We start from the raw sequence: 19,725 nt of genomic DNA on the forward strand, positions 1-19,725 counted from the left end.
TCCCACCCAACGCTCAGCTCCCGAAGGACTCAGTGTGTTCCATCCGGTCCTCAGCCTAGGCCCTGGCTCACCGCAGTACCTGGTCAGTGTGATGAGTGAAATAGAGGCTGAATCCTATCCTGAGCAATGTGGAGTCAAAGAGCAAAGGTGGCCAACCTGTGTCCCATGGTGGGCACAGGCCAGGGGCCCCAGGATCTGGGGGATGAGTGGGTGTGGTGGAGGGAGATTGACAAAGGTCAGAGCCACCAAGAAAGGGTGGAAAAAAGACAGGAGATTGGGAGCTCGACCCGCGATACCCACACACTGCCGGGATGGTGGGGTGACAGCATTCTTTCACAAGAAGCACCAAGTTTCCGTGAACATGTCCGCTTTATTAACGACCACACACACTTTTTAAAGGGCAGGCAGAAGGGGCATAACTAATTCAGGGCAACACTAATTCTATAGGATAGAACCGATATTGGCGCTGCTATGCTTCTCCAATCAGCTTGAAGGTCACATAGCTAGGCTAGCTTTCCAGGTGGTCCTAATGGGCCTGGGCCACACCCCGGAGCTGTTTACCCGATTGGCAATAACAAGGCCCTTTAACAGGGCGGGGAGGGGAGGAGTGCCTGGGGCTCCCGCCGCCTGCCAGGTTGTAGGGTCCCTTGGGGAGGAGGGGCATGGTGTGCCATGCCCTCTCAACAACCTCCTGTGTGGACAGGGCAGGCAGACTCCCCGCCCCGGTACAGGATCACCCACAGGAAATAGAAGGTGGAAATGCATAGAATAAGACATTTTACGTTGTCTAATCTTGTGACTTGCAGTCATTTTGTTTCACATTTAAAATCTTGCACAGGGCCAGCGTTGTGGCACAGTAGATCAAGCCGCTGCCTGTGATGCCTGCATCCTATATAGGAGCACGAGTTGAAGTCCAGGCTGCTGTTCTTCCAATCCAGCTCTCTACTAAAGGCACCTGGGAAAACAGTGCGAGATGATCCAAGTACTTGGGCCCCTGCCACCCATGTGGGAGACTTGGGTAGAGTTCCTGGCTCCTGGCAGCCATTTGGGGAGTGAACCAGCAGATGGAATCTCTCTCTCTCTGTCACTCCCTCTCTCTGACTCACTCTGCCTTCCAATAAATATATTAAAAAGCCCCAAAAGAAAAAATAAAAGTCACACAACCAAACTCACTGGAAATCAAAAACAAAAGTTAGAAGACACAAGAACTCAGAGTGGTAAAGAGGAAAAATGTGTGTGTCCCACTGGCAATGTGAACTGACTTTACATGCACATCCTTCACTTGGATAGTCTTACCTCTGGGAAATTCTCTCAAGGAAAATATCATACAAGTCAGTGCTGGTATGTACAAAAGTTTATTATAGCACCATATTTAATAATAGCAAAAATAGTAAACAACTAAATATGCTAAATGCTAAGATGCTATTAAATAAATTATGACAGGGCCAGCACTGTGGCGTAGCAGGTAAAGCCACTGAGGCAGTGAGTTTGAGTCCTGGCTGCTCCACTTCTGATCCAGCTTCCTGCTAATGTGTCTGGGAAAGCAGCGGAGGATTGCTCAAGTGCTTGGGCCCCTGCACCCATGTGGAAGATCCAGATGAAGCTCCTGGCTCCTGGCTTCTGCCTGGCCCAGCCCTAATTGTTGTGGCTGTTTGGGGAATGAACAAGTGGCTGGAGGATCTCAATCTCTCTCTCTCTCTCTCTCTCTCTCTCTCTGTAACTCTGCCTTCCACATAAATAAATAAATCTTTAAAAAAATTAATGTGATAAGTCTGTATTTCTTAACACTGAAAGGTGTTCATGGTGCAACACAAATGGAAAAAGGCAAATTACAAAATAAGATGGCCCTCTTTTTGTATTTGTATGTTGGTGTAGAGTGTATGTGACCCCTCAAAATTTGTATGTTGACATCCTAATGTGATGATAGTTCTTTTTCTTTAAAGATTTAATTTAGGGGCTGACACTTGTGGCGTACTGGGCTAAACTTCCACCTGTGCTGCCAGCATCCCATATGGGCATCGGTTCTAGTCCCAGCTGCCCCTCTTCCCATCCAGCTCTCTGCTATGGCCTGGGAAAGCAGTAGAAGATGGCCCAAGTCCTTGGGCCCCTGTACTGCATGGGAGACCCAGAAGAAGCTCCTGGCTCCTGGCTTCAGATCAGCTCAGCTCTGGCCACTGCGGTCATTTGGGGAGTGAACCAGCAGATGGAAGACCTCTCTCTGTCTCTCCCTCTCTCTGTCTTTAACTCTGCCTCTCAAATAAATAAATAAAATATTTTTAAAAGACTTATTATATTTATTTAAAAAGCAGAGAGAGAGATCTTCCATCAATTGGTTCATTCCCCAATGGTTTCAGTGGCCAGGGTTGGGCTAGACCAAAGCCAGGAATGAAGAATTCTATCCAGATAGATGAGCCTGAGTACTTGGCACTAATGCACTTTCCCAGGTGCACTAGCAAAAGCTGGATTGGAAGTGGAGAAGGGGGGACTTGAACCAGCATGCTGATACGGGATGTTGGCATCGCAGGTAGCAACGTAATCCCGTATGCCACAGCACCTGCCTCATGAGATGACATTTGGAGGTGTGACCCTTGGGAGTGATTAGGTCATGAGGGTGGAGCCATTGTGAATGGGACTGATGCTCTTAGAGACTCTAGAGAGAGCCTTTGCCCAAGTGCCATGTGAGTTAGAGTGAGGAGACAGGTGTCTATGAGAATAAGCCCTTCCAGGAACCCAACCTGCGCAGCCTCCACACTGTGAGAAAGAAGTTTCTATTGTCTAGAAGCCAGGACCCTGTCTGTGGTATATTGCAATGCCAGCCCAAACAGACTGAGGTACAATATGTACGATATATCTCTAAGCACAGGAAGTTTGAAAGCCTGGAAGGATATCTCTGGAGTGTAGTGGTTATTGACGCATACTTTAATTCTTCTGCAATAAAAATAAAATAAGCCGGCGCCATGGCTCAATAGGCTAATCCTCCACCTTGCGGCGCTGGCACACCGGGTTCTAGTCCCGGTTGGGGCACCGGATTCTGTCCCAGTTGCCCCTCTTCCAGGCCAGCTCTCTGCTGTGGCCAGGGAGTGCAGTGGAGGATGGCCCAGGTGCTTGGGCCCTGCACCCCATGGGAGACCAGGAAAAGCACCTGGATCCTGGTTCCTGCCATCGGATCAGCGCGGTGCGCCGGCTGCAGCGGCGGCCATTGGAGGGTGATCCAACGGCAAAGGAAGACCTTTCTCTCTGTCTCTCTCTCTCACTGTCCACTCTGCCTGTCAAAAAAAAAATAAAGAAATAAAGAAATAAAAATAAAATAAAATAAAAGTTGGCTTCCACATGGGCTGTAAGTGACCCGGCAGTCAGGCCAACCAGGTAACTGTCTCTCTCTTCTGCTATGAACATGCAATTGCCAGAGCCGTGGCCTCAGATCCCGTGGCGCTGTCCCCATCAGGATGTGAGCCCCCAGCCACTGATAGAGAATTCTTCCCAACCAGAGCGGGTCAGAGGGCGTGGGCTGCCTTTTGTCCTGTGTGCAGTGGGAGCCTAAGAGGGAAGGTGTTCCTTGGATGCACCCAAGTGGAGGCTGTCTCCGCAGCCCTGCTCTGGCATGAGCAGTGGGGACAGATCAGGCCCTGTGCACAAAGCAGGGGGATGCTGTGGGGGGGAAGGAAGGTCAGACCCCCTTCCCCAGGGGTCACCCAGGCAACACCTAACTGACAGGACTAAATGATACTTTGTCAGGCTCCCTCAACTCAGCGCTGGGAGAATTCCTCCCCACTCCAGTCACACGGAAAGAGGTCCCAGAGAAGCTGGCTCTACGCACCACTCTGTGTGTGTGTGTGTATACTCTTAATTTGGTGATTAGATGGAGGGAAGAGGGAAAGTGAGAGCTCACTAGTTCTGCCATCTGCTGGTTCACTCCTGCTTCCACATTTGTGGCAGGAACTCAATTACTGGAGCCATCACCATTGCCTCCCAGGAACTATGTTCACGGAAGTTGGAATTGAGAACCCGAGCTGGGAATCAAACCCCGGTACTCTGATGCAGAAGGCAGGCAGCTAAACCACTGGCGTTTATTTGAAGTAAACCCTTAATCAGACTTGAACTTGCTCCAGGCTGCAGGCAAATAGATACCTCTGGATGATCGGAGAAGCAAACACTACGAGTTCAGGGCTGAAGTTGGGAGCACCCTAACTAGAGCTGGGTCCTACTTCCTCTGACTCCTCCACAAGCTTTGCTTCTATTATTCATTGATAGTTGGCACTGCCAGCTTGGTGCTATTGTCATTTCATGTATTTCCAGGCATTTCTTGTCAGCTGCTCTAGTAGGCTGACCAAGTCCCAAGGGATGGGCCTCCTTATCCCACCCTTTCAGCCCCTTGTGCAGGGAAGTCTTCCCTTCTACCCATAGTTACTAAGGGCTGACAACATGCCAGGCACGATGATGGGCATTGGAGGGTTTGTAGCAAACAGGGCAGGAAGGCTCCTGACTCACTGAATACACATCCTACAAGATGAACGCCAGATACTGTTCAAATAAATGAACAGGAGACAAAAATACTTAGATGCCTATTTGGTCTGTATGACGCCATCAATGTTTGTTCAGCAACATAAGAGAGAAATGATCATGTAAATAAGACTAGCAATTGCACCTGCCTTTCCACTCAGTGAGCCCGAATCTAGAGAGAGCGTGAGATGGGAGAGATCAATCAATCCAGTGTGTACTCACTATGCTGAATTGGATTCTGATGCCAACATGTCTTCTTTTCTTTTCTTTTTAAAGATTTATTTTGTTTATTTGAAAGGCAGAGTTACAGAGAGGAAGAGGGAGAGGGAGAGAGAGAGAGAGATCTTTCATCCACTAGTTGACTCCCCAAATGGCCAAAACAAGCTGAAGCCAGGAGCCAGGAGCTTCATCCAGGTCTCCCACGTGGGTAAAGGGGCCCAAGGACTCGAGTCATCTTATGCTGCTTTCCGAGCCACGGTAGCAGGGAGCTGGATTGGAAGTGGAGCAGCTGAGACTTGAACCAGCACCCTTATGGGCTGCCAATGTCACAGGTGTGGCTTTACCTATTACACCACAGTGACGGCCCCCAACATATTTTCTTATAAACCATCACCTTTGAATAAAAGCTAACTTATAGTTGCCAAAGGAAACTCTGATCTGTTATAGCTTGGAGGAAAATGGCTCTGCCAAGCCTACTGACTGACAGTACGTGGTTTTTCAACATGGCGCCTCTCTGGGGAGGTTTTAAGAGTTCTGTCAATTACCTGTGATTTCCAGGGTCTCTGTGGACTTTAGAATCTAGTCCCTGGAGCTGGTGCTGTGGTGCAGTAGGCTAAGCTTCCACCTGTGGCGCCAGCATCCCATATGGACACCGGTTCTAGTCCCGGCTGCTCTTCTTCCAATCCAGCTCTCTGCTATGGCCTGGGAAAGCAGTAGAAGATGGCCCAAGCTCTTGGGCCCCTGCACCCACTTGGGAGACCTCGAAGAAGTTCCTGCCTCCTGGCTTTGGATCGGCTCAGCTCTGGCCATTGCAGTCATTTGGGGAGTGAACCAGTGGAGGGAACACTCTCTCTGTCTCTCTCTCTCACTGTCTGCAACTCTCTCAAATAAATAAATAAAATCTTTTAAAAAATGAATCTAGTCCATAATAAAGCTGGATTCCCCCTGCATGCTATGCTATCTGCTATCCACTACATTTATGGCATTCAATACCTCAATATTATTCATTATGAAGTCCCTGCTATGTGTCAGTAGCTACTTTACACACTGAGACTAGATGAATTCAGAGAAGTATCACTCTCAAAGGGTGAACCATATCTTATAGTTGTGTGTTTTATATCTATAGAATATTCTGTAATGCTGATCCAGTGTTGTCTGTCCAACATCTCACCTCTTTTTCTGGAATTACAATGCCATGTTAGCTTGGGTTTCTATAACAAAAGACCATAGACTGAGTGGCTTAAACCCCTCTCCCTCTTTCTATATTTCCCTCTCCCTCTCTGTAACTCTGCTTTTCAAATAAATACTTATTTCTCAGTTTCTGATGGCTGAGAATCCAAGATCAAGGTAGTGGCCGCAGATTTGGTCCTAGGAGGATTCTCTTCTTAATTTGTAGGTAACTTCTCATATGGCCATTCCTTGCTTACATGTGAGGAAACTTCTGTCTTCCTCTTCTTCTAAGAGCGTTAATTGCAATGATGAGGGTCCCACCTGAGGTTACCTAAACCTAATTACCATCCAAAGGTACCACCTTCAGATACCATCATATGGGTTAGAACCTCAACAAATGATTCTGGCAGGGGTGGGGGGGATACAATCAGCCCATAGCAGTCCCTTTGCACCCATATTTTTAGGAAATTCTCTTTCCCACTCCACAACCTGGTGTTTTGAATAGGAGCTACCATTGTTTCTCCAGTTGCTGCTTCCCTGATCATATCTGACTGATTCAAGAGGGGCTACCAGACTCAGTTTGAGTCTATCTCCCATTCATATGGACTGCTCAATGGAAAGGTGCCCAGCTCCAGGGCAAGCACCTGGCACAGCAATTAAGACACTGCTTAAGATGTCTGCATTCCATATCAGAATCCCTGGGGTAGAGTCCGGCTCTACTTCCTATCCAGCTTCCTGCTCGTGCGCACTCTGGGAGGAAGCAGATGATGGCCCAGATGCTTTAGACCCAGTCACCCACATGGGAGACCCAGAATGACTTCTGGGCTCCTGACTTCAGCCTGGCCCAGCCCTGGTTGTTGTAGGTATTTGGGGAGTGAAGCAGAAGATGGAAGATCATTTATTCTCTCTCTGCCTCTCTCTTGTGCTCTCTGTGTGTGTGTCTGTCTGTCTGTCTCTCTCTCTGTCTGCCTTTCAAGCATATAAAATGAATAAATTAAAACAAATGTTTTAAAAAGGAGTACCCACTCTTAACCCAGTCAATCAAAATTCTTTGTAGGATTTCCCCACTGTGTGTTAGTCTGTTTTCTGTTGCTGTAACAAAATCCCCGAAGCCTCCTACTCTATAAAGAAGCCTCTTGCCTCACAATTCTGATGGCTGAAGGGCTCAACCAGCATGGCCCTGGCATCCTGACAAGGGCCCCTGGCTGCACCCCAACATAGTAGAGAAACCAAGGGAGAGGGCTGAGTGCAGAGAGGACTAAGCTTGTGAGTTGGCTCCACCTATGACAGTCCCAACTCATGAGAGGTAACTCACTCCCGGAAAAACTACAGCCATGCCTTCAGAGGGCAGTATCCCTGCTTCCTCATTACCTTGCATGAGACCCTACTCTTAAAGGTTCCTCTGCCTCAGCACCGCCACCCAGGGACCACCGCATCCTCGCCTTGGCCCCAGCACCATGAGATTTCCTATACATTCTCCTCTTGCCTGAGCTGGTTCAAGGTGGCGTTCTGTCACTTGCAACCAAAGGGCCTCTGGTGCTCTTTTTAGATCTCTTCCTTCGTCTTGACCTTGAGAAAGGACCTTAGAGAACTTACAGGAGCTAACATCCCACTGATACGTGAAAGCTGCAAGAATTCATTCATTCATTCATTCATTTACTTGAGAGGCAGGCAGGCAGAGTGTCGCTCCCCCTCTTCGTGGAGGAACGACACTAAACCCTGCACGGCAACATTATGTCGCTCCCCCTCTTCGTGGAGGAACGACACTAAACCCTGCCTAGGCTTCATATCCGAGTCACGGCGCCATTATGTCGCTCCCTCTCTTCATGGAGGAACGACACAGGACCCTGCGCTGTTCTTTTGTCTGCTCGGCCCTCCCCGGGTTTGCTGCTGGTTCTTCCCGGGTTGGCTACCATCCCTTCCACCTCCATGGAAGGGCGGTTCCCCCTGGCCACTTTCCCCACTTCCGCGGGGGAGCGGCACACCGCCGGCCGGCTCTCTCGGGGGCTGCACAGGTGTTCCTCAGGTGTTCCTGGTGCATGTTGTCTCTCTCCTCCTTTATAGTCCTCTTCCACCAATCCCAACTCTGCTACCCACACGCCGAGTATGCTGCTCTCCTCCAATCAGGAGCAGGTCCTACAGTTTATTGGTTGAACTGGAGGCAGCTGTGTAGAAGCTGTTTCTCCCTTCTCAGCGCCATATTGTGGGAGAGCAGATGCATAGAATAAGTCTTAATTCCAGTAACTTAGTCTAGTCCGAGTTGCTCCCCACAGCAGAGTCATCCACTGGTTCATTCTCCAAATGGCTGCAATGGTTGTGGAGCTAAAGCTAGGAGACAGAAATTCAATCCAGGTCCCCCAGTGGATGGCAGGAACACAAGCACTTGAGCCATCATCTGTTGCCTCCCAGGAGATCAGCAGGAAGTCATCAGTAGTGAGAGCTGGGAATCAAACCCAGGCACTCCTAGGAGAGATGTGAGCATCCTAATCCCTAGGCTAGATGCCTGCCCCAGCGAGAGTTTCAATACTGCTTCAGACTCCAGTTCATGCTCTCTACCCTTCAAAGACATGTCCCTTGGGAGGGTGTGGGGGCACAGCAGGTTAAGTTGCCACTTGGGAGGCCTTTCTTGGAGTGTCTGGTTCAGGTCCCAGCTACCCCGCTTCCCAGCCAATTTCCTGCACATGTGCCTGGAGAAGCAGAGGATGATCACCCAAGTGCTCTAGTCCTTGCCACACATGTGGGAGTCCCAGATGGAGTTCCTGGTTCCTGGCTTTGGCCTGGCCCAGCCTCAACTGTTGTGGCCACTTGAGAAGTGAACCAGTGGGTGCAAAATCTCTCTCTCTCTCTCTTTCTCATTCTACCTTTCAAGCAAGTAAGTAAATAATTCTTTTTAAAAAACGAAGAAAAGAAGTTTCCCTGCCTCTGATGCTTTTCACAGCCCAAAGCCCCACACGGTGTGTGTATGTGCCAATCCTGCACTGACTCATGGTCACGTCAGGTCAATGTCACAGGCCCTTTGTGATCCGGCTCCTGCCTACCTTGCCTGCCTACCTTTCTCCATCCAGCTTGTAGGGGTGGGGGTACTCTCCCCACATAACTCCCTTCATGAGTCATATGCAGGGACCTTGGCAGAGAGTCCTTGTTTGGCTGCCTGCAAGGCCAGGCACCGTGCTCCCATTCCCAATCTGTTTTCTAGTTCCCACCCTGTGCTTTCGGGAAGACAGGTTCATGGGGACAGGTTCGGTAACTTCATTTCTCTTTGGCCGCCCCCCTGCCCCCACTACAATACCTGCTACACAGTAGGGACTCAGTGTGTTGCTGAGAGGCCCAGAAAGTGCACTAGGAATATGAAGGTCAAAGCTCCTGTCCAGAGTTCATGTCTCCTTAGTAACCGGCATCAGTTTGGGAGTTGACGGATGTGATATTTTGAAGCCAGACGTGGCTGAATGGGTGAATCTGAAATACCTTCTCAGAGATTCATCTGTACTCTGTGTGCCCAATTAATGCTGAGCCATTAGTCCTTTCTGAAGCTGCCCGGATCTATTAAGCCATTTAACTTATCCCCCACACTTCAGGATCACTCCCAAGGGCATGTTTTTCAGGCCCGGGCAGCCAAGGCAGAAATGACTTAAGTGGTGCGTGCTTCGATCCCTCCCCCTGGGAAGCTGGCTCTCCACAGTGGAGCTGTAATAGATGTCAAGCACAGTGAGGCAAGAAAGCTCCAGAACTCCCACAAGCAACGGCCTTGGCCCTCAAAGGTCCGGAGCCTTTGCTCAGGGCTGACCTTCCGAGGAACTGAACCGGAAACCACCCTCTGCGGGCTCATTGGCCTGGTACCAGGGAAGTCCCCAGGTCTGATGGATGCCCGAAATCCCCTCCGTCCACCACTGAGGAAGTGCTTACTGAGCACCTACTAGGTGCAGATGCAAAGAGATTCCTACAGGAATCATCCCGGATTTGCTGCTTTGAGCTCACGTAGACTCCCTGCTGAGCCCCCAAAGCACATGTCTCTTTGAAGGTAACCTACTATGCATGATCAGTTACTAACACCAGCCTTCTTCCCAAGCAGCCTGCTGAGCAGAGAGCAGCTGTATGGGTGGAGTCTCAGGACAGATAGGGATGCAAGTTGCTGGGGAGAAAGAGGAGGCGTGAGCCCGGTGGGACACAGGCTAACTTTGCATAGTGATCCCACCACAGATCACATTGCCACTTCTCTACCCTTCCGTTCCCCCGCCCCCGCAGCCCGAGGGAGGGTAGGTGCCCGCCAAATACCCTTCTTTCTGGGATCAGCCTGCATCCCACAGCCAGTTCCTACTTTTAGCTCTATCAAGAAGCAGGGTTGATTTGCATGTGGAGGGAGGAAGCACATTGAAATTTCCTGGTTTGGGCATGTGAGTAGAACTCATTTAGCCAGGGCCAGCTCCAAGCTGCAACAAGTGATAACAACATAATGGCAATAGCTCTCAAGTATCAAGCACCTGCTAAGTGTCAGGCCCTGTACCAGATGCCCTTTGTGATTCGTTTTTCATGATAACGTCAAGGGCATGTGTCTAAGAAACTAAGACAAGATCTATTTTGTTCAAGTCAGACGATTGGTCAATAGATGAGGTAAGACTAAATGAAGCCCCTCCCTGTGCAATTCCAGAACCTAAATCCTTTCCTGTTATGTGATTAAAAAAAAAAAAAAAAAGCTAGGAATGGGTAAAGCTCATTTTTAGTGCCACTGCTTACTTATGAAGGAGCCAGGAGAAACCACATCTGCCATGATCTGAATATTTGTGCCCCCTCCAAAATGCCAGTTGAAATGTTTTGGGAAGTGATCAGGTCACCTTGTGAATGGGATTCATGCTTTATAAAAGGGGCGTCACACGGCATTCACTGCTTTGGTCTTTTTGTCTTCCCCACGTGAAAACACAGAGCACAGGTGCCATCTTGGAAGCACAGAATAGCCCTCACCAGACACCAAACCTGCTAGTTAGTGCCTTGACCTTGGTCCTCCCAATCTCCAGAACTGTGAGAAATGAATTTCTATCGTTTATAAATTACTCACTAGATGGCATTTTGTTAGACTAACACAAATAGACTAAGACACCACCAGAACTTGGTAATGGGGAAGTAGGCTTGCCCTCTGAGAACCAATCTATAACTGAGAATAAGAAGAAAAGTTGGGGCTGGTGCTGTGGCACAGCAGGTTAAGCCACTATTCCTAATGGGCTCCAGTTCAAGTCCCGGCTGCTCCACTTCCAATCCAGCTCCCTGCTAATGCATCTGGGAAAGCAGTGGAAGATGGGCCAAGTCCTTGGGCCCCTGCACCTACGTGGGAGACCCAGAAGAAGCTTCTGGCTGCTGGCTTTCACTTGACGCAGCCCTGGTTTTTGTGGCCATTTGGGGAGCAAACCAGCAGAAAAGGAAGCTGTGAAATACTTCTCTCTCTCTCTCTCTCTGTAATTCTGTAGACAGTGAGAGGAAGAGACAGAGAGAAAGGTGGTCAGTGGGAGAATCCCACCACAGGTGAAATTAGGGACACATGCTTCTGGTTTTTGGCCCTGTCCTCTTAATACTAAAAAGAAAGTCATGTGCAGTCAAAGGCAATTTTCCCTCTGGCGGATGTTTGGGAATTATCACAGTGTCATGGCACTAGGCACCATCTTCTAGATTCTTGATTCTTCTAGATCTTTCTCTTCCCACCCGGTATTGGTTCTCCACTGCTGCTCAGCAGTCATGGATATGATTCTTGATGGTTACAGATCATGGTCAGTTGACACCCTGGAGGTCCTGCATTGTGGCACAGTTGATTAAACAACTGCCCGTGACACCAGCATCCCATATCAGAGTACAAATTCAAGTCCAGGCTTCTCTGCTTCCAATCTAGATTCCCACTGATCAGCCTGGAAAAGCAGTGGAAATGGCCCAAGTACTAGGCCCCTGCCACTCACGTGGGAGACCCAGATGGAGTTCCTGGCTCCTGGTTTCTGCCTGGTTCTGTCCTGGCTGTTACAACCATTTGGGGAATGAACCAGCAGATAGAAGATCTCTTTCTCTCTGTATCTCTGTCTGTCACTGGTCCAGGAGCCTGGAAACCCATCTGGGTCTCCCACATGGGTTCAGGCACCCAAGCACTTGGCCATCTTCCATTGCTTTCCCAGGCACATTAGCAGGGAGCAGGGTTGAAAGTGGAGCAGCTGGGACTTGAGCTGCCAGCCATATGGGATGCAGACATTGCAGGCGGCAACTTAACCAATACGCCACAATGGCAGCCCCAATAAAATAAATCTCTTTTAAAAAATTTAACACTTTGGATTGCGAGTAACCACCCCCTCTTGTGAACTGAGGACTTGTTGCCTCTAATCACACCAATAATATTTCCAGACTGGAGCCCTGGTGCCTGTCTGTGGGCTGGGCTGGCCTGGCCCAGGCTGACCTGCTAGCTTAACTCAGGGTTTCTTTAGAAGGTCACAGGCCATGCCAATCCTCCTCCCTCCTTGGGAAGCCAGGGCCTTTGTGCTGGCCGTTGGTCAGCCCACGTATCTTACATGGAACAGAGGCGCAGCTGCTACCGCAGGGTCTCAATCAAGTGAAAGTCTTTTCTGGTTTCTTCCCTATTCCATTTGGACTCTGCCTTTTAAGGTTTCAGCACAAGCACTGGGCAAACCAAGCACGCGTTGCCTTTCCCAGGCACAAGACATAAAATTAGGGGCAAGCCTTTGGCCTACCAGTTGAGACGCCTCTTAGGACACCTATATCTCACATCAGAGTGCCTGGATTGAGTCTTGGCTGCAGGTCCTGAATCCACTTTCCTGCTAATTTTCATCCTGGGAGGCAACAGGTGATATTTAAGTACTTGAATCCTTGCCACCCACTTAGGAGACCCATATTGAGGCCCTGGCTCCTGGCTTCACCCTGGCTTAATCCTGGCCATTGCAGGCATTTGGGGAGAAACCAGTGGGTCAGGAATCATTGTCTGCTGTCTGAATCAATCTCTCGCTCTTTCTCTCTGCCTCTCAAAGAAATAAAAATTGAAAAATAAATAAAAATAGTTTCTGAGGCATCACAATTCTTTGTGATTTATTATTATATAAAGTATATTTACAAATACATTAGTAATACAGCACTACAGTATAGAAACCTATTATATATTTATAATTAAATTCTACAATTTTTAATGTACAAAAAGTAGAGAGAAGACTGTAACGAATCTCCACAGCTTTATTACTTCCTCCTAACTGTACTCAACTCTGTCAATCTGGTTTCATCTATCCCCCATATGGTCTTACTTGGAACATATAAAGTAAATCCCAGAGAACATACAATTTCACCAACAGATACTGGTGGTGTCCCCTTAAGAGACAAGCACATTTTTAAAAAGCCTAGCCACAATGTTATGGTTACCTTTAACAAAATAAGCAGTAGGCCCTTAGTATGATCTAATACCCAGTTCCAAAGATGCAACTTCCCAGATTGTTGCAAAAGTGTCTTTTTATAACTGGTTGTTCAGGAAACAAACAAGGTTTATATACTGTATCTGATCTTCACATTTATTTTAATCTAAAATCACATCTCTTCCTTATTTGTTCTAATACTATTTACTTGTTGTAGAAAGTAAATCATTGGTCTGATAGAATTCCCCCACATTCTGGACTTGTTTCCTCTTGGCATTGTTCAACTAGTTCCACTCGAGCCAGAATTTTCCATAAACTGTGAATTTAGACTTAGAGCTGTCCAATGGAGATACAATGCAAACCACATAATTCATGTTAAATATCCTGGCAGTTAGGGCCAGCATGTGGCACTGCAGTTAGGATGCCACTTGGGTTGCTGTATCCGTATTAGAACACCTGGTTCAAGTCCTACCCACTCTGTTTCCAATCCAGTTTCTTGCTGATGAGCACCCTGGGTGGCTCAAGCTCTTGGGTCCCTGCCAACCATGTGGGAGATCCAGATATGAGTCCTGGGCTCCTGGCTCCAGCCTGGTCCAACTCTGGCGGTTGGCAGGCATTTGGGGAGTGAGCCAATAGACAGAGCATCTTTCTTCCTCTGTCTCTCTGTCTCTGTCTCACTTTCTCTCTGCCTTTCAAATGAAATGAAAATAAATAAATAAAAATTTTAAAATATATATCCTAGGGGCCGGCGCCATGGCACAGTAGGTTAATTCTCCGCCTGTGGCACCGCATCCCATATTGGTGCCAGTTCTAGTCCTGGCTGCCCCTCTTCCAATCCAGCTCTCTGCTATGGCCTGGAAAAGCAGTAGAAGATGGCCCAAGTCCTTGGGCCCCTGCACCTGCGTGGGAGACCAGGAAGACGCCCCTGGCTCCTGGCTGAAGCTCCTGGTGCAGCTCCAGCATTGCGGCCATCTGGGGAGTGAACCAATGGAAGGAAGACCTTTTTCTCTGTCTCTCCCTCTCACTGTCTATAAAATCTTTAAATATATATATATATATCTCCTAGCAACCACATTTGAAAAGTTAAAATACGCTTTAATAGTATATCTTATTTAATGTAAAAGTAGCTCAAATACTATCATTTCAAAATTTGGTTAATATAAAATATTATGAGATATTTACTTTTTATATTCAAAATTCGGTTGCATTGTGTGCTTAAAGCACATCTCAATTCAAATTGGCTGCATTTCAGTGTTCAAGTACCACACGTGCCTACCATGTCAGAAAGGGCAGATCTAGAGGCTTCATTAGGTTTCATTTAAATTTTTATGTGCAACCAAAACTTCATAGGTGCTGTCGCATATTTCCCATTGTAAGGCTCCTTGTCAATATTGCAGCAATTAAGTTTTAGCATCCTTCGATGATTATGTCCAAATCCAGTACTGTGAGGGATTGCAAAGTCATGATTTTCTAATTTTCTTTTATTCCTTCTGCCTCTACTAGGGGCAGTTCTTATATAAAGACGACCTTACTTTTTCGTTCCTCTGACACACAGTTCTCAGGGGGAAAGCTAGAATACGTGCTTAATCTTCCCTCTGTCAATTTTTCAGAGAAGAGAGTTAGCACCCAAACAACCTCTCATTTTGACTGATGGGAGGAGGGTCTCCTTCTATCACGATGGATTTCTGTACTTGCTGCTTTTCAACACATTGCAGTCATTATTCTTTTTTGAAGTTATTAAAAAAAAAAAAAGTCCCTGTCTTTGGTCAGCAGGACTCTCCAGCTGGCTCCTGGGCAAGTTTTTGATGGCTTCCCTGCTTTCTGGCACAGTCTCATGTCTCAAGCTCATCTTGGACATTTTCCGTCCCAATTAGCAATTGGCTATTTCTCCAAAGGAGCCCTTGTTCCTTTTCATGTTCCAGGCATCTGTAAATGATACCACAGACCAGATGAACAGGAGGAAGGGAGTTAGAACACCAAGATGAGTCAACAGGACAAAGATTTCTTCTGTTTGGATGGAGAAGGTAGGGTGAGAAGAGGAAGCCGGATTTCAGGGGTTCTTGCACGGCCCCACCTGCACTGCCTATCCCTTTCTCGAAATCTCTGCTCTCCTTGCCCGCTGTGCTCAGGACTAGAGCGTCTGTTGACTCAAAGGGCAGGTGAAAGTTCAGCCAACTCGGAACCCAGGGGCTCCACCTCACATCCTTTGTGAAGAGCCAGGAGCCTTGGTCCAAAGCTGCATCACTTCCCACCCAGCCCTTCCTGAGCCAACTCCCCGAAGTCTCCGGGAGAGCGCAGTCGGCATCAGCCCAATGACATCAGGGAAACTCCTACTTCCAGCAGATCCTCCTTCAGCTGCAAAAGCGTGCAGCGGTAGACCGGGTGTGGGCTTCTGAAGTCTCTGCAGGAAGCAGAGTTGTTTTTTCGGCACCACATCTGAGTGCATCTTCTCAGGAGGGCCGACTGTGTGAGAGCTGCAGGACCTCAGCTGGTGTGGAGCCTCCCACCTCCCCACCCCCACCCCTGTCCTCTACTGTTACACCCAGTCAGACCACGGAGGGGCTGGCAAGGAAGATGGGGGCCCAGCACATAGGCAGGTGAGGGAGATGCCTGCTACTTTCCTGGTCTTCCTTGATGTTCTTTATTGCCCCTGTTCAAAAGCACAATGAATCTCACTGCACTTGCATCTGGATCCGTTTAAAAGAGCTCCCCCACCCCCACACCCCACCACCACCATGCTTACTGTAGCCCACCAGTGTGATCATGAATCCAGGATGGCTATTTTATATCACTGCCACAGTCCCCTGGTGCTGCCAGCCACCCAGAAAGATTGCCATAACCTCTTCACTGGGCTGCCATTCCCAGAAGACAAGGGGAAAAAGCAACCCAGCTTAATGGCACCTACTAATACCTGCTAATCCTGGCACATAGCTCAAAGCAGAGTCACATCACTAGTGAGCCTACTGCATACCCAGGGTGCTTGCCTGTGAGTTTTGTTTGATTCTTTGAACAGTCCAATGGCTAGGCAGTGTTAGCCCCATTGCACAGTGGAAAAAGTTGAGAATCCCCAGAGGTTAAGTAAGTCACTTGGTTGGCAAGCAGCACAGCCATGCTCTGAGTGCTATTCAGGTGTGAATGTCTCTAAGGCCTGGCTTTATGGCAGCCCCAGCACCACCACCACCACCTCCCAAGCTGCTGGCAGCACCATTTGAGCCACTGAACCTCTTACTTGGGACTCGGGGGTCTGCAGGAACAGGAAATTGGATAATCACCATTGCAGAATTAAAACTATGTACCCGGGCTGGTGCTGTGGCACAGCAGATTAAAGCCCTGACCTGCAGTGCCAGCAGCCCATATGGCAGCCAGTTCAAGTCCCGGCTGCTCCACTTCCCATCCAACTCTCTGCGGACGGCCTGGGAAAGCAGCGGAAGATGGTGCAAGTCCTTGGGCCCTTGCACCCACATGGGAGACCTGGGGGAAGCTCCTGGCTTCTGACTTCAGATCCACCTAGTTCCAGCCATTATGGCCATTTGGGGAGTAAACCAGCAGATGAAAGACCTCTCTCTCTCTCTCTCTGCCTTTCTGTAACTCTGCCTTTCAAATAAAACAAATCTTAAATAAATAAAACCAATGAGGTACTTTAGCCCCTATTTCAGACTTAGAGAACTAGACGTTAGCTCGGTTATACTGCTAATAGAAACCCTGAAAAACACAAGTCAGATCACAGCCTGCCTCTGCTCAAAGACCTTCAAGTACCTGCTCGTCTCAGGAGACTCGTCGGGGTCCTTGGAACTGCCTTCAAAGCCCTGCACTGTCTCCTCCCAGCCCTCATCTGCCCGACCAGCTCCCACCTGGGAGCCACCATCCCCATCATGTCCTCTGCAAATGCCACCTCCTGAGTGGGGTGTGCAGGGCCTGAGGTGCAGCAGCTCCCTCCCTAACTTAGTCCATTCCAGCCACAGCAGCCTCCCTGCTGTCTCCTGACTTCACAGCTACACTCTCACCCCAGGACCTTTGCACTTGCTGTTCTAGGGCTAATGTCAAACCCAGACATCGGGTCTAGAGTCAATACCGCTCACCACGACACTGCTGCCCTTTCCCACTCGACGAATGTTTCCACACTGAACTTCACCTTTCCCCTTTTCAGGAGAGATCCAAATATTTCACCTTCTTTTCTGACCCCAGGGCCACCTGCTGGTTCCAGCATGAGGACATCAGGAGGGGTTATTCCTGCTTCCTCCATAGTCAAAGCCCTCAAAGGCAGATGCCTCCCAAAGACCCCAAATGGGTCCCCAGTCATGTTCCACTTTCTTATCACGAATCTCAGCAGCTTGGCCTTCTCGTCACTTGAAGCCTCCTTCAAGGGCTGTTGGTTTTTCAGTTATCCTCAGACGCTCTACAAGAACGAGCAAGTGTACCCGGTCATTGGCTGGACTCTGTGCTTGGGTGGCTGTCACATCCACACTCGTTCTGAAGGCCGTGCTGGCTGGCTTGGGATAGGGACTCCTTCCCTCAACCAGACACTTTATTATCTCACTTAGTCTTCACTCCACTTTATAAAGTGGTTCTTGATACGCTCCCTTTATAAACTAGGAACCTTGTCCAATGTCACTAACACACACACCTAGACCTGACTCTGCAGTGGATGTACTTCCCGTTAAGCTACTCTACCTTTCAAAAAGTGGGTGGGCTTTTGACCTGGCAATTAGGATACCACTTGGGATGTCTCCATCCCATAGCAGAGTACTTGGGTTCAAGCTTTCAATCCCAGCTGCCTGCTAATGCACACTATAGGAGGCAGCAGTGATGGCTGGAAAGGTGTGGTCCTTGCCACCCACCTGGGAAATCTGGACTGAGTTCCTGGTTCCTGGCTTCCATCTGGCTCAGCCCCAGCCAACACAGGCATTTGGGAAATAAAGCAGAGGATGGAAGATTTGTCTGTCTGCCTCTCTCCCTCTTTGTCTCTCTGCCTTTCAAATAAAATAAGTAAATAATCCAAAATATATAATTCCTCCATCCCTTCCAAACCCCAAGTTCAGGACCTCTAGTATACTAGATGCGGAGACCAATGGCAGTTTCTCTGTGTGTGGGGTCGTCAGCCAGTGAGCAGCCTCAGAGTGTCTCCTGACAGCGGGCTGGAGGCTGTGATCCACAGTCATCAGGTGTCTGGCAGATCACACCATTATTCTGGACTCCAGCGCATCCGAGGTGGCATGCATCATTTAAAATCTTGCATTAGAAAACATACAAACAGCTCATCCAACCCTTTATTTAAGGTAGTCATTAGGATGAAGTTATGTTAAGCATTAAAAATAAGAAGGAACCCATTGTCCAAGCGGTTTGCAGATTTGGCAACAATCCAGGCCGTCGACGACAAGTATGAGAGCTGTGTCCACGCCAGCGCGCCGTGAACAAACAGTCCTCCTGTGTGCTCTCAGCCGCAGCACTGCACCGGCTTTCAGAGAGGTCAAGGCTGTGATCGCAAAGCAGCGCTGGGTTCCCCGGTTGGAATTCTCTGGGGTTGCTTTTCCCACTCACTAAAAATAGGGCTATGGCTTCCTTTTTTCTGGCACGTTGAAAAGAAGGAAGGTAAAAGAGAGACCGTACTTTCCCCTGCTTGAAGACACCCGAGGAGACTTACCGGAAAACGTACCTCTAACGCAGCGAGAGCTTATGGGAAACAGTAACCCGCCCCCAGGATAAACAGGCAAGGCGATGACGACGTTCTAGGAAGTGCTGTGCAAGCCAGCCGAGGGAGGCTTTCTGGCAGCCCGGGAGGGCGGCTGAGGGCTGTGACCTCTGATGAAGGAAGCTCCTCCGCTTATCTCCATGGGAGGGCTTCCACGACGCAGCGGCAGTCTGCCCCGGCTGGGGATTTCCTCTGGCATTACAGAAAATGATGTGGGGGAAGCCTCCATTCCCCGGAATGGGTGGGGGCCGCGTGGGGTCGCACCCGTGGTCATTCTCCTCCATGTTGACTCAGAAACCTGGGGGAGCTGATTCCCCCACTGCCCTGGCACAGACTGGCCCGCAGCTTGCCGCTGAGCTTCTGAAGCTGGGTCCCCCTGCCCACACGTGCCTCTCCCTTCCTAAGTAAGAAAGCACAGTGGTTCATGAATCTCTTCAGAAACTCAGTTGCTCCATGTACACGAGAGACTCGCACACAAAGTCCGGCTGTGGTAGTACTGGGGGCGACAGCAAAACTTGGGAGATTGTGGTATGTCTGCTATGAGGTCTCAAGGATGACAATGAAGCTATTTTCAAAAGATGACAGCACCTCTGTGTGCAAGGACAGTGACAGGCTCGATCAGCTTACTCAGCTTACGCAGGAAAGATAAGCCACAGCCCCAAGTCAATTATGCGCATGCGAATGCCAAGGTGTAGAGAAAGGGCTGGGCAAAAGCCTTGGTGTTGGGAATGGGAACGGGACTGCGGGATGGACTTGGGGTGGGGGTGC

At 49.0% G+C, this 19,725-nt stretch overlaps 1 long non-coding RNA gene across 1 annotated transcript; it reads right to left on the reverse strand.

Annotated features, from left to right (window-relative positions):
• Nucleotides 1–12,926: 12,926 nt before the first annotated feature.
• LOC138849923 (uncharacterized) lies at nt 12,927–19,257 on the reverse strand. Its single transcript, XR_011389135.1, has 2 exons — nt 18,910–19,257; nt 12,927–15,194 (listed from the first exon to the last, which is right to left on the reverse strand). It is a non-coding gene; the product is annotated as an uncharacterized lncRNA (long non-coding RNA).
• Between the last annotated feature and the right edge of the window lie 468 nt (nt 19,258–19,725).

Source organism: Oryctolagus cuniculus, chromosome 6, assembly GCF_964237555.1.
Source record: "Oryctolagus cuniculus chromosome 6, mOryCun1.1, whole genome shotgun sequence".
NCBI lineage: Eukaryota > Metazoa > Chordata > Mammalia > Lagomorpha > Leporidae > Oryctolagus > Oryctolagus cuniculus.